General features: G+C 35.2%; 1 long non-coding RNA gene across 1 annotated transcript; it reads right to left on the reverse strand.

Moving 5' to 3' along the window:
* Positions 1–24,712: 24,712 nt before the first annotated feature.
* Positions 24,713–26,558, reverse strand: LOC144255681 (uncharacterized). Its single transcript, XR_013343880.1, has 3 exons — positions 26,505–26,558; positions 25,444–25,541; positions 24,713–25,122 (listed from the first exon to the last, which is right to left on the reverse strand). It is a non-coding gene; the product is annotated as an uncharacterized LOC144255681 (long non-coding RNA).
* Positions 26,559–26,565: the final 7 nt, after the last annotated feature.

Here is a 26,565-nt window from a genome sequence, read left to right on the forward strand (position 1 = left end):
AGAAACTGTGATACACACACACACACACACACACACACACAATGGAGTTTACTCAGCAATAAAGAAAAATGAAACTGTGGCATTTGCTGGTAATTGGATGGAACTGGAGAACATCATGCTAAGTGAAGAAAGTCAAGGGTCAAATGTTTTCTCTCATATGAGGAAACTACAGCAAAGTAAGGTTGGGGGAGAGGGGTCGGATATCTTATAAATAGAAGATCAGTGGAGTAGAAGATTGAGAATAAGGGAGAAAGAACCAGAAAGAAGATATTTGGAATGAATTGACAAAATTACACTGTGAGCATGTATAAACATACCACAGTGAATTCCATTTTTATGTGTATCTACAAAGCACCAATTAAAAATAAATGAATAAATAAGTAGAAGGAATACCAGTAGAGTAGAGGAAGGGAAACAGAGGAAGGAGGAGGGAAAGAAAAGAGTGGAGCACAGGGACTGAAATGGAATAAATTAAATTCCAGGCATGTATGTTTATGTCGAAATGAAGCCCACTATTATGTATCACTATAATGATTGATAAAAATATTTAAAAAGAACTAAAAATACAACCTCAAAAAAACACGATAGGTCCATACTTTGTTTTTCTATTCCCCAGCATTACATGGACATGGGTAAAGTTTCAGGTATAATTTAATCATCTCTCAAGGTGCATAGCATATTGCATTCATGCGAAAGGAGCCCTGCTTTTTGGTTAGGTCGGAAATGTTCCTCCAAACTTATTTCTCCAAGGTGTTCACTACACTGGCATTCTTGGTAATGAATATTTGCTTTTGTGAATAGTAATATTCCTTTCTTTTATAAGTTATTGCCCCACTCCCATCTATAAACCTCATTTGGATCAGAAGCCATTCGATATGAGGTTCAGCTTCCATCCAGAAAAAAAATTACTTCACTATATTTTACATTCACTTTCTCTTCCATGGATGTGAGAAAGGGGCCTTTTACCTGTCGTCTTTGATATTCCCACCATTCGTTCTCAGCCTTCAATCCCCCACACACCTCCATGTGCTAAACCTTATATCCAGATGCTGCAGGCTCTTGACTGCCCTTCAGAGAGTTGAAAATAGAGATGCTGTCATTCTGTGGAAAGTCACATTTATTCACAGTAGGGGCCTGGGTCTTGATGTGAGTGACGATAAATTCAAAAGCAATATGCAAACAAATTATTAGAGGATTTGGATTACCCTTGTCTCTGGAATTTTTATCAATAAAGTATGATTACCGATTTCAGCTAGTATGACTACATCATTCTTCAAGCAAAAGAAAACAAGTACAGTTTGTAGGATTTCTGCAAAGGGAAGAAGAAAAGCTGTGTAAGATGCTTACTTCTAATGTTTAAATAAATTTCGCCCAAAAGGAGTTATTTTGCAAAGATCGTAGCTTTAGTAATCAATCAATAGATAATAACACAAGGCTCCAGAATGAAATCAAAGCTCCAGCACACACTTCTCAAAACCTGCCAGCAAGCAACTCCCCCAAGGAAGAAAGGTAAAAAATATCAGAAGGAACCTGGCAGTATCTCCCAGGCATCTACAAGATGTCTAGAAGTGAATGTCATTTTCTCACCAATAATCTGCACTTTAATCTTACATGAAACAATTTTTCACAAAAAGTCTCTGTTCCCTTGTATTTGATAAAGAAAAAGAATTAGAAATAGGCCCCATTTCTTTAGAAAAGTAGGTTTCTTCAGCTTTCGATTGGCCTCTCTCATGACCCCCTATACAAGAAGACAGATAATAAATATAATGATTTATACTGAAAAAAAAGAGCAGTGAGGATAATGGCCCAAACAGTGCTGTCTTTTATTATGTTACCATAGTAAATAATAGCAGTACCGTTCACACCGGTATACTTAAGGTTGTAGCAGCGATTCCATTATAATTCCTGTTTTTCAGAAGTTTATAACTTGGTCTTGACAATATAGCACAGCCTGAAACTAGGCTTTTTTTTCCCCCTCCTTCTTCTTTTTGAGTCAAAAGCTGGTTTTCCTTGATTGCCATGCTATTATTGAATAATCAGCTTGGAATTAAATAGCATTTTTATCATTTATTCTGGCTATATTTTGCATATGCATTTTTAAAACCTTTTCTGTAACATGCCACACATACACACATTGTATACACACACTGTTTTGCCTACATGACCAATATTTGTATTTAGGAATACATTTAATGTTCATTAATTGGGAAGATCACCATAATAAATTATTACAAAATGCCTGAAAGTTGTATGTTAAAAAGTTTTTATAGCAATTTGCTAATTTTGTAAATAATAGGATATTTCTTTGATTAAGATACACAGTCTCATTTGGAGATAGAAACAGAAATTCAGCAAAAGCTTGGTCAGCCCAATTCAACACAAGGCATTAGTAAACAGGTCATCTAATATCTTGGGAAGCCAGAAATGAAACGAGCAGTTTTCTCATTTTGCCTCTTCTGAACCCTAATATGAGGAGAGAAATGAGATTTAGACTTTAAATATGGCCTGACTTAATTTTTATTGTCCAAGTAACTTACCCAATGTCCCCCTCCCCACTGCCTGCTCCTTTTTTTAGTAAAAAGTAAATGACCTATTCAGTAACTCGAGAAGATTTGGGAAACATAGAGAAAATTACACCCTATGACCTGTGTCTGCAAAGTCTGAAACTTACAATAATTTGGCACTGATATTAATATGCTGACCAAGAAATATGAATAACCCTGTGGTGAGAAAAAGAAAAAGGGAAAAAAATCACAAAAGATAATTAGGAGTAAACATTCTGACTCCCTGGCTCTTATTTTGGCATTAAGAAAACAAAAGCCAAAGTTCATATTGTTTGCTTTTGAAAAGAAAGGTTCTCTCAACCTTAAATTAGAAGGTACCTAAAGAATTCTTATTTACCCTTTCCCTCTGGTGCCCAGGAAATATAGTTTCATCCTATAGGCTGAACTGGAGATTGGAACCCTGATTTTTATAGCAGATTTCTAAGATTTAATTTCAAATATCAAAACTCTCTTAATTTCTTAAGTCAAACAGGGCTAAAAATGGAAAGGGTAAACTATTTCTCATTTTGGAGTGGTTCTTTCAAATAGTTTAAGTCAAAGGGCTGGGGATAGAACTCCGTGGTAGAATGCTTGCCCTGGGTTCAATCCCTAATACAGCAAACAAACCAAAAACATGAAACAAAAAACAAACCTAAAAATAGTGGGAAAGTAATTGTTTGGAAATTAGCTAGGAAGAATTGAGGGGGAAAAATCACTTTATAATGACAACATTCTTTCAGCCACTGTTTTTACTATCAATTCACCAAATCCTGGTTTATAAAAACTATAAATATAGGTAATGTGACACTCAGTTTTATATATCTTAGGCTCTTAGGCTCTTAAGGCTCTTAGGCCTTCAGACCCAGGCTAGAACCTGTAGCACTGGCTCTCTGGCTCTCAGGCATTAGTGTTTATACCTCTGGCTTTCCTGCGTCTCTAGCTTGCAGATGACAGATCATAAATGTGAGTGTTTTCTGTTTCCTGTTTCTCTGTAGAACTATAGCTATAGAGGTAATTCTTATAATTTGTACAGAACTTTAACAGGAAATGTAAATAAAGAAAATCAGCATTTACTAGAAATTTCATTCAGAGAACCACCCAGAAAAAGAGAAAAGACACTGGAGAGAAAATGGGCAATGTCTGCATTAGCTGGATTGGAACTGTGCAAAGCAAATATTTGAAATTATAAATTAAAAAATCTCACATTATGGCTGTCTTTTATGTAAAACTACCGGGTACTAAAATATGGGGGTAGAGTAAGGCTGTAATATTCAGTGATAAATAATATATGTACTTTTATTCCTTAATAGTAATCTATTTTGCGTACAAATTTTTGCCTACTTAATCTTTCCATTTTCAAAAATCCAAATCCAATATGATCAACATAGTAGGAAACCACGAGGAGCCCTTCACTTGCTTTCATGATCTTAACACCAAGGCCCTCATGAATAATTTAATGCATATGATGGAGATACCCAGATGTGTCCCAAATGAATTTTTAAATTTGGGGGTAAAGTGAAATTTAATAAATAAAGCACCAAAATCCCAGGGAGAGAATGGCTGACCTTTGCAACACTCATCAGAGAGAAATATCACATGTGTAAGGCAGGAATGGCAGAGTGCTTATCAGTGCACTCAGTGGCCAACCTGCTTGGGTTCCCAGCCCCATTCAAACGTGATAGCTGGGTGAGCTGACAAGCCATTTTACATCTCCGTGTCCCAGTTCTTTTCTGCTATAAAATAGAGATGATAACAACACCAACTCTTAGTCAAAATTACATACCATTTGCTATTATTTCAGTTTTGCTGAGAAAAAAAAAATAATGTTCAAGAAATGTCTGGGTCTTAGGGCTGCTATGACAAGACGGCATAAATGGGATAGCATATTAACAGCAAACATTTATTTCTTATACTCCTGGAGACTGGGAAGTTCAAGCCTAGGTTGTGGGTAGATTTGGTGTCTTCTGAGAGTCCACTTCCTCATAGATGGCCTTCTCTGTTATGTTCTCTCATATGGGTCTCTCCTGGCCTTCCTTTATTTGGATTATGAGGGCACTAATCCCAACCATGGGGCTCTGTTCCTATGGCTTAATCAGCTTTTCATAACCCCATCTCTTAATGCCATTTCCTTCAGGGTTGGGATTTCAACATACAAATTTTGATGTGAACACTCAGACCCTAGCAAGAAGGAAGGGTATGTGCTTAAAAATTGCATAATTTGACAAGTAGACCTGGAGGAAAAGTTACAGTCTCCATTGGATTCCAGAGACCTGTGTCCACTATACCACGGTAACTCTTTAGATTTTCTGTCATAAGATTTGAGGATAAACAAAAATGACCCTCAGGACTTTGTCATTGTCAAAAGTTTGAAGATAAAACATGTAGAATAACATAAAGTGGAGTATCCTAAGGTCTGAGGTCCCTGGAGGATGGAACAAGTGTTCTTTCTTCTTGCTCATCCTGAAGGACTGACTGTTGGCAGCTTCTGGTCACTGGTTCAGGGCTCAGTGGGATGGAGCATACTCAAGCAGCAAGGGGCCCAAAATCACCCACTGAAGGGAAAATGTAAACTCACCAGCTATCTCTTCAAGTAAGCTATTATTCTCGGCTTCGTGGTATGGACTTTTCACCATTAGGAATCACATAATGCTAGTAACACTTTTCACCAAAAGTTATTATTTGCTTAGGAAATATATTCCCACAGAATAACTAATATTGGTTATGAATATGTTTCTGTTATTGCTTTGATTCTGTCATACAGTGTTATGATTCTTTGGGCGTTATTGCAAAGATGCTGTGCATTTTCAAAATGGTCATTAAGACAAGCATAATTAACATCAATTGTTCAAAGAAATGAATTGCTATTTATTATACAACACCCAGGCACATGAATGTTTTTCTTGTTCAATTTGTGTTGATTTAAGTGCTTATTATATGTGAGGGATATTGATCAAGTACTTTTGCAAATGGCCTCAAAACACAGAAAGGATTCCTTTTTTCTTTTTTACTACCACAAATTTCAACATGAAATATTTTGCCAGTATGCTACGAACACCAATAGTATAACATAAACCATGGAAAAATTCCAGGCTGTGTTGACATATTTTATGAATGTTATGGGATGCCAGATTGGAGGTGTACATCTGTGTGGGTTGGCCAGTCATCCTACTGCCGTCTGTGTATCTGTATGCTTAAATGAATTAGCTAATATAAAAACAGTGCATAAACAAGTTTAATGTCATAGAATTTCTTTTATGGAGTGCAGAATATTCAAATGTGAATAAACAAGTAGAGAATTATGTTCAACTGCTATTACTTAGGAGAAAGGAATATATAAAATGGAAAAGATGCAGCACCTTGACTGTATGCCTTATATATATGGTGTCTGGCTGTTCTCCTTTTATTACTCCATCATGTTTTACTGGTAGCAATCTTTTTGCAAGCTAGGATGGTGAGTAAGGATCTTTTGTTAGAGGACAGGAGAAACCATTCCATGCCCCAAGGTCAGTCACTGACTACCAAATCCCTTTCTTCTTGATGATAACCCAAGCCATAATGTTCAACCCTCAACCCTAGATTCCCATCTCTGACTCTTTGTACAACACTGAAGTCACTTATAAGAGAGGCCCCCCACTTCCTATAGCCGATCCAAGAATCACTTAGCAATGTGCCCTTACCTACATATCCATATAGAACTCCCTCAAAGACAAGCCCCCAACTTTAGAGTGTGATGTCAACAGGGTCACACTGAATTCTCTTCTCCCCAACCCTCTCCTTGTATTTAATTCCTTCATGATGCCTCTTACTGCTTAAATAATGTGAATGGTGCTTTTTTGATATATTGGTTGACTTCAGCCTTCATTACATTTTTTCTTAATTCTTAAATATTATTTTGCTTGAGTCCTTATTTCTCCCTGGGATCATTATTTGCTAAACAGTATGTGTGTGTGTGTGTGTGTGTGTGTGTGTGTGTGTGTGTATGTGTGTGTGTGTGTGTGTATGTGTGTGTGTGTGTGTGTGTGTGTGTTTACATGCACTAGAACTATACAAATGAAAAAAAGGAAGCAAGGACTGATCCTGTAGGTAAAACTGTACATATACATATACAACAGGTATAATTGATGTTAATTTCAATGGTGGGACAAAAAACAATAAAACTTTTATTTTTAGCTAACAGTTTGTGGGCTAATTTAGTTCTTGAAATCCTTCCAAGCATGATAGCTTAAATTTGCCCCAGATGGACTTTCTCTTCTGTTCAAATTGCTCGACAGCAACATAACAGCCATTTATAACAAAGTCTGCAGAAATGGGCTGGCACTTCTCGTCTTCCAAATACACTGGTCTGTTTGTAAGGAGAGTGCCCCCATAAATCACCATGAATTAAAGAGGAACACACCCGTCCCAATCAAAACATCAGGAAGAAACCATGGCCTAATAGATAAGAACACAAACAAGTGCAAAGCATCACTTGAGTTTTTACAGAAGGCCCATATTTTTGGAAGGCAACCAGTGCTGTTTCACATGCTGTACTTTTTCTAATCTGACTGACTCACAGTCTTGTGATAGTGAGATAAGCTAGGTAGGCAAATTTTTATAGAGTTGCAATTACTGAAATTGTCATTACGCTGCTCACTGTAAAATAAATATAGATAGAAGTGAAATTATGCACAGGCTAGAAGTAGAAAGTGTTTTGCTTCTGTTTGCTAAATTAATCTCTTCCTAAATGGCTGCAGGCCAGGTAGGTTAGCATTTGTGGTTTCAAAGGTTTTCAGCGCTTGCAATGAGCCATGAAATTACTGCATGCTGCTGAAAATGGCAGCTGATGAAAGGAAAAGAGTGAATCCCAAAGGCAGAAAGACAGGAGGAAGCAAAATTACAGGCAGAAAGTCTGATTTTTGATGTTGCTCATTGTGAAATGTACACCCAAACTTTTAATAAAACATAAAACATTAATAAACCTGCTAACAATTCCTTACAATTTCTTTTGAAGTCTGAGTATAATTTCTGAATACTTATTAAAACAGGCAATGATTCAGAGGGGGTTGAGCAGGTTTCTATCTATGGTATGTGCTATATTGGTAGACACTCTACTTGTGACTTTTGAAATAAGATTTTTATTGATGTTTTTAATTGAATCACACAAAAGGATTGATGTTCAGTTAATAGAAGTACCCAGATCCTTTTAGTTTCCATTAGGATTAGCTAATCTTAGTTTTGATACTGTCACCAGCATATACCATAACCAGTGCTGCTATCCTGTTTTTAAATCATTTGAACTCCTCAGAATAAGGTGATGCCTGAGTCTTCCAGTAGAGGTTTTGAAAGCTCTATCAGCCTGAGTGCCCTGTCCCAAGGGTCCTTACTTCATTCTCAGAAAGAATGTGAATCAGTTTATTTCACAAAACAACAAACACTATACCTGGCCATAGACAGGTAGATTATTCATGCCAAAAGTAAACATTTTCTCAGTCCCCAGACTGTGGCTCTTGAGGACAGATTTTTAAACTGAAGGTGGTAACAGTTTTTAAATATATTTACAATGGAATTTCTCATCTTATAATGAAAACTACTAGTCTTGCAGGCTTTCAGGCATTTGCTAGCAAAGAGAGATTCCTGAGAAATGAACTGATTAACATTTGGAATTCCAAATTTCTGGATTTAGACAGACTCAGTCTCTGTGCAACTGGATTTCATTCACGCTAGTGCTAAGGAATGCAAAAAGAAAAAAAAATAAACCTTCTTAGAGATTCCAAGCACTTACACTTGCATGATTTTATAGATTAATTACTAGCAAGACAGAACCATAGAGATTTTTGGATTAAATTCTGTTATAGAAGGCATAAATAATCTAATGATTACTATGCATGCCTGGTCAAATAGTTACTGTCACCAAGTTATTAGAGTGCTCTTTTCACTTCCAGCAAGGAAATGATCTGAACTGCAAATTGAGCTCAGCAGTAAGGAAGAGATGCTTCGATTTTAGCCCCCAAACCTTCAACAAAGAGGGGAGAAGCAAAGTCAAGTCACCCATTCATGCAATATTTAAAAATAAAACCCTCATTCAGGAAATGCCTAGTTACCTACTATAGTCATTTTTACATTCATTTGTACAGGTCCATAAAAGGCTATTCTTCCTTTTTGGTGTACCCCCCATTTTTCTTCTTTTTTAAAAAAATAGTCACAGTTACATAATTTTAGGCAGAGGTGGTTTATTGGAAATACATTTGATTCAGAGTTGGAAAACAACTCTGCCACATAACCATGCAAAAACATTGTAAAGAATACTTCCATATGGGTCTGATTTCTGATTTTTTTTTTTTGGTATCCAAATAATGATAGAAACACCTAGTAGGATTAAATAAGTGCATGCAGAGAATTTTCCATTTTGTAACATAGAAACTTTTATACAATTGTGAGAGATGATATGAGAATGAATGTTTAAAACATTGTTAGTTTTAAGATAAAGCTGATAAAAGAGGTAACCAAGAAGTCTGAAAAATTAATCAAGCTGAGGATATAGACTAAGTGACCATGTGTAACGGGGCTTCTTGCAAGGAAAATCTGCCACCTTGTCACACACCTGAACTGTTTCCTGATTTCTGGAGGAAATTCTCTTCTTTTCTTCCTGACTCCTATTTCTACCTTACTCAATTTTAAATTGAGCTACAATCTTCAAGCAATTCAAATCAAGTTGCAATAATTCTTAATTTTCCCTGATCTAGGTCATTACCAAAGCTTCAGTGAAAGGGAAAAAAAATGGAAGAGACAAAGAAAAAAAGAAAATATATGTAAAAAAAGAAAAACACATATGCCCATGTCTCAAACCAACTTGAAAGCATATTTTCTAGACTCAACTACGTATCAGAAAAGATATTGACCTTATAAGAATATGGTATAAGTTTTACCATCCATTTCAATTTAGTCACAGTCATACCAACTGTCAAGTTTGATCTGAAGTCCAATTGCAAATTCGTGGGGAACAGAACTGAAGGATGCTAGTCATACTGAGGATGTTCAGGGTAGTTGAAAATCTAGCCATTTGGCATGAATGTTTCTGTTGTGATTCCTATTGTCGCAGAAGTTCAAAAGAATTCTATTTCCAAACAAAAAATATTTTTTCTTATACTGAATCCTCAGTATGCAAATAGCATCTGAACCCTAGATTTTCCTTAGCAACCTCAAAACTAGTGACCACCAAGTTAAAATACTCAGAGATAACCCACCAAAGCTTTACTAAAATTCTATTGTGAGTGTAAAGGAGATTTTGATTGGCCTTGATAATTTTGTCCAAATTTTTATTTGTCCATTTATTCAACAGGTGTTTATTCAGTGCCTATTATGTTCCATGCATTGTTGTAAACATCAGGAAACAAAAGACACAACTTCATGGACTAATGAAGCTCAAATTCCAATGAACCTGGGCATATGACAGCGACTATGAATCAATTTCATTTTGATTCTTTATGCAAGTTAATTAAATATGAGCTTAGAGAGCTATAATAAAATGGATTATGATAGTTTTATGTAAGTTCAAGATGAAAGACTATCAGGATTGACTAGTGGTGTTTGCCATGGAACCAGACAGGGAAATATTGGCATGAATGACACACTTCTGCTATTCCTCTTTTATAGGAAATTACCATTGGATAATATGCATAAAATTCAGAACTGTTTCAAAAGGAAAATATTGGTGCATATCACATATATTATCTTGACCTATTTGTGTGCCCAAAGTAGGCTCTTGAATTTTCACAAAAGATTAACTATTTTTTCCTTTGGCTTTTTTTTTTTTTACCAAAACAAAAATCTATGCCACTTGTCTTCAACACATTTTTACTTCACATTCTTGGCATATTATGTTAATTTCCAACTCTCTGCTATCATATAATAACCAAATCCTTGACCACACTTTCAGGTTAAGCTTTTACACCTGGAGAGTAGCCACAAACCACATTTCTGCCAACTTGACAATAAAACACCTATGAAAACGTGCATGCAGAGAATGTGAACCAACAATTCAAAGAAGAAATATAAATACAGCAATGGAGTAAACGAAAATCTTTAACACATGTTAATCAGGAAAATGTATATTAAACAATAAGCTTCCATTATCCCTGTCAAATAAGCAAACATTTTTTTTAAATAAATGAACTGTATGGCTAGAATGTGGGGCAAAAAACACACTTACACTTGGAGTACAGAAATACCACTTCATTGGATCATATTTGTCAGGAATTAAAAACATTTAAAATATGTATATTCTTTCTAAGAATGCATTTGTACAGGTACATCTGCCAAATTTAACATAAGATTTAGAAGAACAAAAACTTGCTTTTATTACTAGTAAAACATATCTTAGAGGTTCATAAAATAAGATCCATGATATAACCTGTAGATTATGTATAATACATACGTTTTATACATGTATATGTATGGGCATGTATTATATGCATTTGTATCTATATGTATATAGAAAAATATCAAAAAGCATAGACATTAAATTGTTAAACAGTTTCTCCTGAAGAATGAATATTAAGGAGTATAATCTTTTTGCTTTCACTGTATAAAAGTCTTTATGATTTGACTTTTTTATAAGATGTACGTTTTTAATATAGAAAAGGGAAGAGACAAATAATTTTCAGAAATAGTATAAAATCCAAATAAGAAGGTAGAGATAATCTGAGATAAAATAAAATTAGTTTTCCCCTGCCATCCTCAGATGACAAAGCATATAAATTCTGACTTAATAAAAAGCAGTTAAAAGTGTAAATAAATGATATATACTAAATAGTACCATTAACATATTCAAAACAGAAGCTGTTGGAAATATAAGAAAAAGTAGGTAGAAATACCATTATGAGCAACTAAAGTCTTGATCACACTTTTACATTTAAAATAGACCAAAAATAGTGACAAAATTAATCAAGGAGAGCACAAGTATTTTATCATAGTTTCCTATATGAGTTATACCTGAAGATAAGTAACCAAGACAATGATGAGGGGAATTTTTTCTTTATAAAAGATTTCCTAATAAGGGAAGAAGAAATAATAAAAATAATACTCTTTTGCAACTCATAATGAAATAATGTGATTTAGCAAATTACTAAATCACAAAACAACAGTCAGCACAAAGCAACCTCCAATGGAAAGACTCACTATACCTGAAATGAAGTTTTGCTTAAAAGAGAAATTGAATTTGAAGTATATATCTAATTAATAAATTATAGCAAATCCAGAGAACCGAGGAACATTTTAAACCAGGATGTAATCAGCAAAATCTAGACTGTGGGATACTATAAAACAACCTAATTTCTTCTACAATAGATTAAAATACCAGAACAGGAAGGGGGAATCCATAGTTTACTTGAAACATTGCACACATATAATCTGGTCACTAGGCTAGACTTTATTTGGATCCTTATTCTAACAAACTATTAAAAATAGGAAAAGAAAAATTGTGAAACATTTAGAAATTTGAACACTGACTAGGAGATATTTAATACTGAGTATTATTGTTAGTTCTATTTGGGTGCAATAATACTAATGTGGTTTTATTTTCAGGGTTTCTTTTTAGAAATATAGAATGAATAATTATAAAACATTTTATGATGTTTAGAATTTATTTAAAATAATTCAAGAATAGGGGACATATTAAAGATAAGGATGAACTAAAACTGAGTTCTTAATTGTCAAGAATGCGTGTTCAGAAAAAAACAAGGTTTCTGGTACTAGTCTATATTGCTTCTGAAAGGATGAGAATTTTTTTTAAATACAAGATTTTAAAATATGGACATAAGGAATCTGAATAATAAAGCTGACATGGTACCACCAATGCAATATCCCAAAATTTCTTTCTTAAAGAGAATTCTTTCTTTTAAGTATTCTTGAAACATTTACAAAAATTAATCATTGCAAGGTCACAAAGGAGGATCCTAATAAATTCAAAGAGAAGAACTATTTAAATTGCAATATTCAGTGACACTTAAAAGCATTGGCAAGAATGTCAATTTTTACAAATTAATTAACAGATTTGACCATTTCAATGTGATTTTTATTGAGAATAGCCTTTATACTCTGTATTTCCTCTTGAATGTAAGCCCAAAATTATAACTAAAGCAATTTTGAAAATTTACAGAAAAAGATGGTTACCACCAAAAATTATGTAACAGAAATTAAAATTAATTAAAATATGCAAGTGGCATAAGAATTGTCAAATCAGTGGAATCAAATGTATCACTTCAAAATAAACCTCAGTGTAAAGAACAATATAAAGTTTGATAAAGGAGGGGAGTGAAATAAATTATTCTATAACATGTTGAAGCATCTATTTAGTAAAAGTTAAATCCTGTCTGATATAAAACGGGACATATTTTATGGTGTCTGCACATTCCCCAATTTAGAGACTTTTGTACAAATAACTGAATGGCTATAGTCGGCCTTGGTACAATGTCATCATCATCCCTCTGGCCATAGTTTTTGAATCAAAATATATAATTCATAAGATACATATTCTTCTATAGCCAGGACCACATCATTAAGTTTCAAAAATTTGAGCTTGACTATCAAACCACCCTCTCAGGAATAAGAAACTGAGGAACCAAAGAATTTTGGAAGTTAGCAGAGGCATAAAGAAAGGTATAATTAAATATTTATGCCATGCAATATTGTCAGGGTCAGGTTACTGTCTAAAAGACTCTCATTAATTAATAAATCAAAATTAAAACTCTATTAAATAGTAGACAAAATACTACAAATATTTCACAAAAAAATTACAACTGACAGTTGACCTGGAAAAAATAGGTAAGCTTCTCTAATAATCATAAGGATGTAGATAAAAACAATGAGTTAAGAATCTTACTATCAGATTGGAAAATAAAAATTAATTTAGTACTTTGAATACTGCCGTGCTTGTGCTGAGATATGTCCTGGCTTGTCTACTTCTCGTGGGAATATAAATTAGTAAAAAACAATAATAACAGATATATAAATTTTCTGGAGAGAAATTTGAATATAACATATCAAGAACCTTAAAATAGTACATAACTTCTGATTCAGAAATGTCATTTCTAGGATTCTAGTTTAGTGAAGTAATTAGAATTATGTACTGAGTTATACGCATGAAATAGTTTTCTGCATCCCTTTTGTTGCAGTGAAAAATTGAAAACAGAATGTTAAATAATTTTTTTCATAATACTATTCATCACTAACATTTAAGAGTGTACTAAATGCTGAAATCTCTTTCTGTGCATCCTGATTTAATCTCACAACTCCTGAAGGTGGGTACAATTATTAACTTTATTTTCCAAATGAGGAAACTGAGACACAGAGAGGTCAAGACAGCTGGTAAATTGCTGAGCTGAAATAGGAACATGAACTTTCTGGCTCCATAATGGCTCTTTTCACTACTGTACTACAGCAGCATTTGCTGAGTCTTTAAATATGACAGATGCAATGCTAACATTTTATGCTGCATTATTTAACATAAAGCCAAAGAATTCTGTTGATATTACCATTATGAGCATCAGAAAGTCAAAGTAAAGACTCAATAACTTAGTGAGGATTATAGAAGCAACACTGACAAGGGGTTTTAAAGGATGTTTATTCACACAACGGCCCTATTATAACATAAGTGTTCAGTAAGCACAAAATTAAAGTGTAGTGTTTGGAGAAATTAGCTCTGTTCCTGGGGGAGTTAAATAGGTTCAAACTTTTTGGAATATGACAGTGTCTTTCAAAATTATGAACATGCAGAATTGTCAGTGAACAATCACATTTGACGCTGCAGATGCCAGCTCATGACATCAACATAATGTGGACTCCAGTACTATTTATAAGCAAGTTGGGGGGAAACATCTCAAATATGCCTGAATGAGGGGTGGTTAAATGAATTATGATGTATCATTATAGTTCACACCATGCGTTGTAAAAGTGAATGAGGATGATTAATGTGTACTGGCTTGGAGCAAAAGTCATAACTTGGTTTATAAAAAGAAACAAATTGTAGAAAATGCACATGTCAATATTTGTGCAAAATACCTTTACCTATATCTTGCTATATACATATGAATATTATATATGTACATATCATTATATTTTTAAATGATCACTTATGCCAGACTGGTGCTAGGTATTCCTCCTACGGAATATATTGATAGAGAAGAGGAAGAGGGAGAAATTTTAGTTTTTTTAAGTTTATTTATTTATTCTAGTTTGTTATATATGACAGCAGAATGCAATTATAGAGCACAATTTTTCATGTCTCTGGTTGTATACAAAGTAGGGTCACGGGGCTGGGGATGTGGCTCAAGCGGTAGCGTGCTCACCTGACATGCGTAGGGCCCGGGTTCGATCCTCAGCACCACATATAAACAAAGATGTTGTGTCCACCGAAAACTAAAAAATAAATATAATAAAAAAAAAGTAGAGTCACACCATTTTTGTCTTCATGCATATACTTGGGGTAATGATGTCTATCTCATTCCACCGTCTTTCCTACCCCCATTCTCCCTCCCTCCCTTTCCCTCCTTCTCCTTTACCCTACCTAAAGTTCCTCCATTTCTCCCATACTCCCCTTCTCATCCCCATTATGGATCAGCATCTTCGTATCAGAGAAAACATTTGTCCTTTGGTTTTGTGAGATTAGCTTACTTCATGTAGCATAATATTCTCCAACTCCATCCATTTACCTGCAAGACCGTGATTTTATTCTCTTTCAATGCTGAGTAATATCCCATTATGTTTATATAACACAGTTTCTTTATCCATTCATCTACTGAAGGGCATCTAGATTGGTTTTACAATTTAGCTATTGTGAATTGTGCTGCTATAAACATTGATGTGGCTGCATTACTATAACATGCTGATTTTAAGTCCTTTGGGTATATGCTGATGAGTGGGATAGCTGAGTCAAATGGCGGTTCCATTCCAAGTTTTCTAAGGAATCTCCATACTGCTTTCCAGATTGGTTGCACCAATTTGCAGTCCCACCAGCAATATATGAGTATGTCTTTCTCCCCACATCCTCGCCAACATTTATTGTTGTTTGTATTCATAATAGCTGTCATTCTGACAAAAGTGAGATGAAATCTTAGTTTTGATTTGCATTGCTCTAATTGCTAGATATTTGAACATTTTTTCATATATTTGTTGATTGAATATATATTATCTTCTGAGAAGTATCTTCACAGTTCATTGGCCCATTTATTGATTGGGTTATGTGTTTTTTTGGTGTTAAGATTTTCGAGTTTTTTTATGTCCTAGAGATTAGTGCTCTATCTGATGTGCAAGTGGCAAAAATTTGCTACCATTCTGTAGGGTCTCTATTCACTGCAATGATTATTTCTTTTGCTGAGAAGAAGCTTGTTAGTTTAGTTCGAATCCCATCCCATTTTATTGATTCTTGGTTTTATTTCTTACACTATAGGAGTCTTATTAAGGAAGTTGGGGCCTAATCCGACATGGAGATTTGGGCCTACTTTTTCTTCTAACAGACACAATGTCTCTGGTTTAATTCCTAGTTCCTTGACCCACTTCAAGTTGAATTTTGTGCATGGTGAGAGATAGGGGCTTAATTTTATTTTATTGCATATGGATTTCCAATTTTCCTAACACCATTTGTTGAAGAGGCTATCCTTTCTCCAATATATGTTTTGGGCACCTTTATCTAATATAAGGTAACAGTATTTGTGTGAGTTTTTCTCTGTGTTATCTATTCTGTACCATTGGTTAACAAGTCTACTTTGGTGCCAATACCATGCTTTTTGCTATTATTGCTCTGTCATATAGTTTAATGTCTGGTATATCGATGCCACCTGCTTTACTCTTCTTGCTAAAGATTGCTTTAGCTATTTGGGGTTTCTTATTTTTCCAGATGAATTTTATGACTGCTTTTTCTATTTCAATAAGGAATGTCATTGGGATTTTGATTGGATTTTCATTAAACCTGTATAGAGCTTTTGGTAGTATGGTTATTTTGAAAATATTATTTCTTTCTATTCAAGAACAAGGGAGATCTTTCCATCTTCTAAGATCTTCTTTAATTTCTTTCTTTAGTGTTCTGTAATTTTCATTGTAGAGGTCTTTCACCTCTGTTGTTAAGTTCATTCCCAAGTATTTATTTATTTTTTGAGTCTATTGTAAATGGGTTAGTTTTTCTAGTTTCTCTTTCAGAGTATTTGTCACTGATGTACAGGAATCCTTTGATTTATGGGTATTGATTTTATATTCTGTTACTTTCCTAAATTCATTTATTAGTTCTAGAAGTTTTCTGGTGGAATATTTTGGAGCCTTTAGGTGTAGAATCATATCATCAGCAAATAGTGATAACTTGAGTTCTTCTTTTCCTATCCATATCCCTTTAATTTCTTTTGTCTCTCTAATTGCTTTGGCCAATGTTTCAAGAACTGTGTTAAATAGGAATGGTGAAAGAAGGCATCCCTGTCTTGTTCCAGTTTTTAGAGGGAATTCTTTCAACTTTTCTCCATTTAGAATGATGTTGGCTTAGGGCTTAGCATAGATAGCTTTTACAGTGTTGAGACATGTTCTAGTGTTTTGAACATGAAACGGTGATGTATTTTGTCGAGTGCTTTTTCTACATCTATTGAAATGATCATGTTTATTATCCTTAAGTCTACTGATGTGATGAATTACATTTATTGATTTCCATATGTTGAAACAACCTTGCATCCCTGGGATGAACCCCACTAGATCATGGTGCACTATCTTTTTGATATGTTTTTGTATTCGATTTGTCAGAATTTTAATGAGAATTTTTTCATCTATATTCATCAGAGATATTGGTCTGAAGTTTTCCATCTTTTCTTTTTTACTTACTTTTTATTTATATATGACAGCGGAATGCATTACAATTCTTCTTACACATATAGAGCACAATTTTTCGTATCTCTGGTTGTATACATAGTATATTCATACCACTTTGTGTCTTCGTATCTGTACTTTGGATAATTATGATCATCACGTTCCACCATCATTAATAACCCCATGCCCCCTCCCTTCCCCTCTAAACCCTCTGCCCTATGTAGAGGTCGTCTATTTTTCCCATGCTCTCCCTCCCTATCTCACTATATATCAGCCTCCTTATATCAAAGAAAACATTCGGCATTTGGTTTTTGGGGAATGGCAACTTCACTTAGCATTATCTTCTCTAACTCCATCCATTTACCTGCAAATGCCATGATTTTTTTCTCTTTCTGTCTTTATGTGTCTTTGTCTGGTTTTGGAATCAGGATGATATTGGCCTCAGAGAATGAGTTTAAATATGTTCCCTCTTTTTCTATTTCATGAAATAATTTGAGGAGTATTGGAATTAGTTTTTCTTTAAAGGTCTTGTAGAACTCAGTTGTGTATACATCTGCTCCTGGGCTTTTCTTGGTTGGTAGGCTTCTTATGCCGTCTTCTAATTCATTGCTTGAAATTGATCTATTTAACTTGTGTATAACATCCTGATTCAGTTTGAGCAAATCATATGACTATAGAAATTTGCTCATGCCTTCAATATTTTCTATTTTATTAGAGTACAAATTTTCTAAGTAATTTCTAATTATCTTCTGTATTTCTGTAGTATCTGTTGTGATATTTCTTTTTTCATCACGAATGTTAGTAATTTGAGTTTTATCTCTCCTTCTCTTCGTTGGCATGGCTAAGTGTTTATCAATTTATTTTTTCAAAGAACCAACTTTTTATCTTGTCAATTTTTTCAATTGTTTCTTTTGTTTCAATTTCATTGATTTCAGCTCTAATTTTAATTATTTCCTGTCTTTTACTGCTTTTGGTGTTAGTTTATTCTTCTTTTTCTAGGGCTTTGAGATGTATTGTGAGGTCATTTATTTGTTGATTTTTTTTTCTTTTAAGGAATGAACTCCATGCAATGAACTTTCCTCTTAGTCCTGCATTCATAGTCTCAGAGATTTTGATATGTTGTATCAGTGTTTCCATTTACCTCTAAGAATTTTTTAACCTCCTCTTTGATGTCCTTTGCAACCCATTGTTCATTCAGTATCATATTATTTAGTCTCCAGGTATTGGAGTAGGTTACATTTTCTATTTTATCATTGATTTCTAATTTTATTCCATTGTTATCTGATAGAATACAGGGTAGTATCTCTACTATTTTGTATTTGCTAAGAGTTGTTTTGTGGCACAATATATGGTCTATTTTAGAGAACGATCCATGTGCTTCTGAGAATAAAGTGTATTCACTAGCTGATGGATGAAATATTCTATATGTCTATTAAATCTAAATTATTTATTGTATTATTGAGTTCTATAGTTTCTTTGTTTAGATTTTGTTTGGAAGTATAAAGATCATCCAGTGGTGAAAGAGGTGTGTTAAAAATAATAAAGAATTATTGTGTTGTGGTCTATTTGACTCTTGAACTTGAGAAGAGTTTGTTTGATGAACATAGATGTTCCATTATTTGGGGCATATATATTTCTAATTGTTATGTCTTGTTGATGTATGCTTCCCTTAAGCAGTATGGAATGTCCTTCTTTATCCCTTCTGATTAACTTAGGTTTGAAGTCCATTTCATTTGGTATGAGGATGGAAACCCCTGCTTGTTTCTGTAGTCCATGTGAGTGGTATGTTTTTTCCCAACCTTTCACCTTCAGTCTGTGGTTGTCTTTCCTATGAGATGATTCTCTTGGAGGCAGCATATTGTTGGGTACATTTTAAAAATTCAATCTGCCAGCCTATGTCTTTTTATTGGTGAGTTTAGGCCATTAACATTCAAGGTTATTATTGAGACATGGTTTGTATTCTGGGTCATATTTTTTGTTTTGGGTATTTAACTTGACTTGGTTTCTCCTTTGATCAGTATTTCCTTTAGTGTAATACCTCTCTTTGCTGATTTTCATTGTTGCTTCTCATTTCCTCCTCATGGAATATTTTGTTAAGGATGTTCTGTAGTGCATGCTTTCTAGTTGTAGATTCTTTTAATTTTTGTCTATCATGGAATGTTTTTATTTTATCATCCAATTTAAAGCTTAATTTTTCTGGATATAAGATTCTTGCTTGACATCCATTTTATTTCAGAGCTTGGTATATGTTGTTCCAGGATCTTCTAGCTTTCAGGGTGTTGGTTGAAAAATCTGAAGAAATCCTAATTGGTTTTCCCTATATATAAACTGATTCCCTTCTCTTGTAGCTTTTAAAATTCTCTCCTTATTCTAAATGCTAGACATTTTTATTATAATGTGCCTTGATGTGGATCTGTTGTGATTTTGTACATTTGGTGTCCTGTAAGCCTCTTGTATTTGATTTTTCCAATTTATTCTTCATGTTTGGAAATTTTTCTGTTATTATTTCATTGAATAGATTGTTCATTCCTTTCGTTTGGAACTCTATGCCTTCCTCTATCTCAAATCTCTATCTCCTCTATCTCTTCCTCTATCTCAAATTTGGTCTTTTTATGATATCCCATAATTCTTTGAATGTTCTGCTCATGGTTTCTTACCATCTTTACTGTGTGGTCAACATTCTTTTCAAGGTTATATGTTTTGTCTTCATTGTCTGAGGTTCTGTCTTCCAAGTGATCTAATGTGTTGTTGTGCTTTCTATTGAGTTTTTAATTTGGCTTATTGTTTCATTTCAAGGATTTCTGTTTGTTTGTTAGTTTTTTTTTTTCAGAATCTCTATCTCTTTATTGAAGTAATCTTTTGCTTCATGTATTTACTTATGTAGCTTTATCAAAATGATCTTTTACTTTATTTTACTTTGCTTCCTGTATTTGTTCTGTTATACCATCCCTTGATTCACAGAACATTTTAATTATGTCATCCTGAACTCACTCTCTGTCATTTCTTTTGTTGTGCTGGCCATGGATTCTAATAATGTAATATCTTGGTTTGTTGGGGGCACTTTCTTCCCTTGATTTTTTCATGTTGTTTGTGTGCTTTCCTTTCTAGCACTGCCTGATTCAAACATGAAGGTTTTTACCCTATTGGCTTACTTAGAGTGCCCCTGCAGGGTTCCAATACTTCTCCTTTGAGGGGGAAAACAATGTTAACAGATCCCAATACAAACAATGTACAATATTAAACCAAATATCTGCTATCAAGATGTTTATGGTGTGTCACAATATATAGAAATGATAAGTTCAATTATTATCTACAATATAAACAGTAGGTTTGCAAAAGGGTCTACAGTTTCTAATGGTAGACAAAGGATTGGGGGTTAGGTGTAGGATGAGATGTTGAGGGGGTAGGAGGTGAGGATACAGAGTTATTAGATTTTAGAAAGCATGAAAGAATAGAAGTTGGTTGGTAGCAGGATAAGAAAGAGGAAGTGATTTGGGGAAGACAAGCAAGTGGGAAGACAGTAGAGAACAGAAAGCAAATATATATTAAGTAAAAAATGTAAAAATAGGAGATGAAAGGATATACAACAACACTATAATATACTATTTAGCATCCCAGTCCTCAGCAGCCTAATTCATGAAAAGTACTTGGTTTCACAAATGTTGGAAATGTGATGGCTAGAGAAGAGAGAAAGAGAAAAAAAAATCTCAAAGGAAGATACAAGAATTGTTTTTGTTGGAGATCAGTATCTTTCCAGCTTCCCTTCTTATCCAGTAGGTGGGGTTGTCTGTTGTTTGCTGGGTATCTCCAAGGTTATTAGGGTGGGAGGATTGGTCCAAGAATCTCCTTTGGGGCCCCGCTCCTGTGATGTGGGTGCCTGGTTTTATCTCCTTATATTGCCTATAAATCTTGCAATTCTTGGTCTCTAATTGAGTCTCTAAACTATATCTCACTCACTCTCTCCCTTTCTATTTTCCAATCAGAAATCTTTCTCTCCATAGGTCTTGTGGACTGCTCTCTGGGAGCGGCACACCTGTCAGACAGCCGTTTTATATTGGGCAGTTCTGGACCTGGTTTTGCAACCCGGTTTTCTAAGCTATAGACCAGCCATATAGTCACAGGCACTGTGCTGGGTTAGAAGCTACTGGGGAGAGGGTGGAGTTGGGACTTTCAGTACCTTGATAATAACGCCTCTAAGCCCCAGCTGGTGTTCCAAGCTGGAAGTTGCCCCAATCAAAGATGGCCACAAAGGTGTCCCAAGATGGAGGTAGCTGCTTTCAGAGATGGAGTGCTGGGGGTCAGATTGGGCCAAGTGGTGGTATTGAGCCGTGTGCTCAGAGAGGCAGCTCTTCAGTGTGCAGTAATGTGACTAGCAGCTATCTCTGGACCCAGTGAAGTGTCCCAGGTGCAGGCTACCACATGTAGGGGACTGTGGCAGTAGTTGCAATGCCCCAAGATGGAGCCCCATGTTAGTAGATGGGGGTCTATATGGGAATGACCACCAGAGTTCCTGCACATGGGCAGTGGACAGGTGTCCTGTTTGGAGGGGTGGCTGGGAGGGCCACCAGAAGTCCTGTATGGATGCTAATGCCAGGGGTCCTACTTAGGTACAACAGAGGGCCTACGTGGATGTGTGGCCAGGAGTCCTATGCTAAGGCCTGGAGACCTGCACAGCCACAGTGGCTGTGTTTCCAGCAGGGGAACATATTTTGGGGATCCTCTAATCACTTGCAGAAAAACAGTATTTCCACTACTTGAACTCCAGGTCCCAGAATGACTCAGAATGCAGCCTCCTTCTAGCACGCCATCTTGGATCCCCCTCAAGTTTTAGCTTTTACTTCAAACTGATTCCTTCATTTTCTAAATTTCTGTGTTCTACTTTTGTTAGCAAGAAAAAATGCAAAATGATATCTGATTAATTTCTACCTAGTTTTGTAAAGTAAAATACAAATTTTTACATGAAAATAGAAGAAATAATAAAGGTAAAAGAAAGAAACCCAATTAAGTTCTTATCTTTCCTTGTCTTTCCAAGTATTTCTAGGTGAACTCATTTTGACTTGGAAAAGACCTATTAAAATGCTTGAGTTTAGGAACTATTAGCTCATCTTTTTCCTCTAAATATCCTGAATTCTCTCTTTGAAGAAACCCAGACTCTTAGATATCTCTCTATTTGGACCAAGTAAGCATAACATCTAATCAAGTTGAGTCTGATTTATGACTTTACTTTATACCTCCAACCTGCACAGGTGATATTCTAAGGAGAGGAGCAAAAATACAAAAAAAAAAAAAAAAACAATGATAAAGCTTGTCACTGTATTAATGTATAGGTATTGTTAAGTTATTCACCCAGCATTTCCTTCATGAGTAAACATGAAAGAAAACTGGAATATGTATGTGTGTGTATATACACACACATTTATATGTATATATTTGTGCTGAAAAATTTTTTCTTTACTACATGACATTGTGCATCTGCATGGCTGACAGTATTTTTTTCCGTCCTTTGGGTCCCAGGAAGCCCAACTTCAGCAGCTGTACCAAATAAGAATCAGTTGTCTTCTATATAAACTATACCATCTCTGGATTAGTCTCCAATTTTCTACTTATTTATTATTTTGGGTAGTCTGTATCTCTTGAAGCTATTTCAAATTCACATTTGAAAACCTCTAGGTATAAGGGAGAGAAAGCATCTCAAAAGCTATCTAACAAGGAAAGGAAGACAATTATCCCTCCCTCTCTTCCTTCTTTCCAATCTTCTCTCCTACCCCCACCTCTCCTTCTCCTTTTCCCTCTCCCATTCTATTTCTCTTCCTCTCCCTCTTCCTCTTCCTCTCTTCCTTTTAAGAACCAATTTAGATCAATGATTTGAAACAGACTTTGAAATGATGGAATCAGCCTAAGCATTCTTCAACACATGAATTAATGAAGAAAGTGTGGGGTATATACACGATGCAGTTCTACTCACCATAAAGGAGAACTAAGTTATCTCATTTGCAGGTAAATGGATGGAACTTGAGAGCATTATGTTAAGCTAAATAAGCCAAATCCACAAAGTCAGCTTTGTATTTTTTCTCTCATATATCGAAGCGAGAGAGAGAGAGAGAGAGAGAGAGAGAGAGAGAGAGAAGGTGGGGGTGGGGGGAGTAATGAGGACATCTCCCAAAAAGAAATGGGAGATCAGTGGAGTAGAAAAATGGGATTCATGGGGAGGGTGGAAAAGGGGAGACACTTGGGGATGAAAATGAGCAAATTGTATTATGTGCACGTACTAATATTTAACAATGAAGCCCACCATTATTCACAAGTTTAATACACCAATAAAATGATCTTTAGAAAAGAAACTGGAGCTTTGAAGCACAAAGTAAAATCTGTGATGGAAATACAAGTACCTGTGGTGAGTGTGACATTGATATTAAGCAGAAAATCTCTTCAGAGTTGAGATATCAATCATTCTCATGTGTTATAGACACTCTGGTATTTTATTATTTATTATTTATTTTAATTGCCTTTACAAAGCTGAATATCTTTTAACATTACAAAGTAAGGAAACCTTTACCCCAACATAGATAAATCCCTTTGGTTTTAATTATTATATGATATTTACAAGTATACTGGTTTAGGGTGATATAATGTTTCCTTTTAAAACTGAATGTATTGAATCAAAACCATTTAAGTGAATAATAGGAAATAATAATCTAACAAAAATTGTGAAGCTGTGTTATGGTTGACTGAAGTTTGGAAATACATGCCAAATCTTGTAAGTGTGCTTCATGGCAGATGGGAATTGGGGACCTCAGACGCTTTCTGACAACATAGTTTAAGGGAATAAGTCTCATCAACATGTGAAATCATTCATGTTCTGAACGTCCCTAGTTTTCCAAGTAACCAGGATGTATATGGGAAATGTTGACTTATTTCTGCATCCTTGCAGGTATTAGCTGAGAGGTGCAATTTAACAGGTATAATTTCTTCTGGCATGGCAGCACTCCAGCCCTCTCAGTGGAAGTTCTGCCCATCCATCAAGAATGGATCCATCCAGTATGGATCCATCAAGTATCCCAGATATTATACCATAGAACACAGAACATAAAATAATCTACTCTGGTTTGTGGATGTATTTTTATGCAGATAGAAGGTATAGACATATGGCAAGGTTGAAATAGTCCATGGAAGGTTCTTTATGGCCAAATCTGAGGATTGGTACTATTCCTGACTGTCCGGATTGTTCTGCATGTTGAATGATGGGGTCACAGACATTAAGAATCATGGACCATTCTTCACAAAGGACTCTTTTTCCCTTTTAATTTTATTAATTTTACAATAAATCATTCATATTTGTGAGGACATCCTAGTAAAATTATCTCCAGGATGAATTTAATTTTAATTATGGATTTCAGCATTCATCTGAATCAGTTAAATGCACATTCAACACAGAAGTCTTTTGTGACTTTAGTAGCAGATTACAAGTGATCATATCTACTTAAACTGGAGCTCTTCAATATATTAAATACAGCCACAGCAAAAAGGAAAGACCTCTGTCAACTTCCCACAGAAACTACCAAGAGCAGCACTCCCTACTTTCTTTACAGCCCTCCCACTGTTGCAGATCAAGTGCCTTTGCTTCTCTGGAAGACCAGCCCCTCTTGCCTACTCAGTCTCTGGATCTTTTTCTCTTTCACCATCTCAAATTCTTCACTTCTGCATTTCCTTGTTTAATCCTTTCATTGTATTGGATTCTTCTCATCAACATCCAAATATGGCTCTGAAATATTAGAAAACAGCATTTGCCAGATAGCACAATAAATTTAACTCTCATTCAAGTTTTCTATTCCTCCTCATGGCAAAATTTCTTTGAAAAGTTACTTTAGAGCTACTATATCTACCTTCTCACCAACAATTACCCATTCCACCCTTTGGAAATGGTTATTGTCAAGTTCACCAATGACCTCTATGTTGCTAAACCCTGTTATTTTAGTCAGCTTTTTTTTTTTTTTTTTTTTTTTTTTTTTTTTTTTTTGCTGTTGTGACTAAAAGACACACCAGCACAATTGTAGAAAAGGCAAGGTTTAATTTGAGGGCTCACAGTTTCAGAGGTCTTCTTAGTCCATAGAAAGCCAGCTACCTTCCTCAGGGCTCCAGGTAAGGGTGAACATCATGGCAGGAGAGTGTGGTTGAGGGAAGCTGCTCACATCATCAGGAAACAAAGAGAGAAAAGTCTCCACTCGCCATGTACATTTGTACATACCCAAAGCTACTGCCCGATTCCCACCCCCTCCATCCACACCACTTCAGTTACCACTCAGTTAATTCCTATCAGGAGATTAATTCACTGAGAAAGACTGCACAATCTAATAATTTCTCCTTTGAACCTTCTTTCATTTTCTCTCCCGTGAGCTTTTGGGGAACACCTCACATCCAAACCATAATATCTGTCCTTATTTTAATTGGACTTGCATAGTTACTTGGCATAGTTAACGCTACCTGGTCATACTCTTCTTATATCTTGGTTTCTCTTGCTTTTCATTTTCTTTCTTTCTCATTGGCCGTTTCTTGGTACTCTTAACTGACTCTTTCTAACTAAATGTTTGCGCCCTTCCCCCAGATTCATATGTTAAAGCTCTAATGCCCAGAGTGGCTGTATTTGGAACAAGAAGCCAATTCGTTAAATTTAGTCCTAAGAGTAGAACTAATATCCAATAGGTTTAGTAGACTCATCAGAAGAGACACCAAGAGGACATCCATAAAGAGATCTTGAGAAGGCAGCTATATGCAAGCCAGGAAGAGAGGCCTTACCAGAATCCAAGCCCCACTGGAACCTTTGTCTCAAGCTTCCGGAGTCCAGAACCAAGGAGGAAATGTCTAATGATTAAGCCACCCAGGATTTTGTATTTTGTTATGGTAGCCCTCCAAAAAGGGCTGCTTGATGACCTATTCCTTCCCTAGACTTCATCTAGTTTCTCTGTAAACAGCCCAAACATCCACTGTTAATCACACACACAAAAAAATCTTGAATTCCCACTTCCCCTCACCTCTTACATACAATAATTCATCTCTTGTTGATTCTACTTCCAAAGCTTGCTCTAATCTGGGCACATTCTGTGTCTCTACAACCTCTTTCCAACTCAAACCATCATTCTGTCTCACCTGGGCAGTTGCACAACCTTTCTAACATTGTACAGCCTTCCCTCTTGCCTCCATGTAGACT

Source organism: Urocitellus parryii, chromosome 7 (assembly GCF_045843805.1).
Source record: "Urocitellus parryii isolate mUroPar1 chromosome 7, mUroPar1.hap1, whole genome shotgun sequence".
Classification (NCBI taxonomy): Eukaryota; Metazoa; Chordata; class Mammalia; order Rodentia; family Sciuridae; genus Urocitellus; species Urocitellus parryii.